Here is a 960-nt window from a genome sequence, read left to right as displayed (position 1 = left end):
TGAGCTCTTTTAATAAGGCCTTGCCCTCCTCTCCGGGGGCGGATCCAGAAGCCTACCAATCATAAAGCGGCACGCCGGCATTGGCCCCGCCTCATACCTTACATCCGCCATTCAGGAGCCCCCAAGGCACCGCCCCCATCGCTCCCTCCCGCTTGGGGGTCGACTTAGTGTTGGACCCGGAAGTGGCTTTGGGTCACGAGGCTTCGCGGAGGAGGTGAGTCATGCGCGCGCGCGGAGGGGAGAGCTGGCGGGGGAGGGGAGGATCGGCACCCAACGGCCCCAACAGCGCTCAACCGTGGTTGCCCCTAGGCTGCGGTGTGAAGCCTTACTGCGGCTTGTCTCCCTCAAGAGCACTTGTTCCGCCCACCTGACTTGAGCCCCAGTTTTACCTCCTCCACAAGAGACTCCCATTTTCTTTGCCCCTCATCCCCTCCCAGCTAATGGACACAAGGTCTTTTAAACCTCCGTCCTTTGAAAATTTGCATCCAACCACCAGGGTTGTTTGCATCTTCTTGAGTCTTCCTAAAGGGGTCCTCTCTTTTAGCTCCCTGGCTCCGTCAAAAGAGGCCAAGTAACGAATCCCCTTGGTAGTCATTTTCAGCTCCTCCTCGCTGAAGAGCACCCTTAAACTCTTATCTTTATAAAGTTTTTGATGAGCCCTTGGCATGCCAGAATTCATGTTCTTTGCCGGGTGGCCCCGATTCCCACTCTTTCCCTTATCACCTTCCCCCGTGGTGCTCTGGTGCCCTTCACCAAAGATCAGGCCCGCCCTTTTCAGTGTACCAGACCTACAAGTCCTGTGACTCCCTGCTGTGAGGAGCTGGGCATAGGCCTCCTGCTTTCTAGGTGTTTGGGCTACAGTAGGGCTGTGTTGCCTGGAACACTGCGTGCACATGAGCGCACGACTGCCTTGGACTAGGTTGTCAGGAGCCCAGATTCTAGCCTCAGCGGTCCCTCACT

Source organism: Neophocaena asiaeorientalis, unplaced genomic scaffold (genome assembly GCF_003031525.2).
Source record: "Neophocaena asiaeorientalis asiaeorientalis breed wild unplaced genomic scaffold, Neophocaena_asiaeorientalis_V1.1 scaffold134, whole genome shotgun sequence".
In the NCBI taxonomy this organism is placed as follows: Eukaryota; Metazoa; Chordata; class Mammalia; order Artiodactyla; family Phocoenidae; genus Neophocaena; species Neophocaena asiaeorientalis.
Note: the sequence above shows the minus strand (reverse complement) of the source record.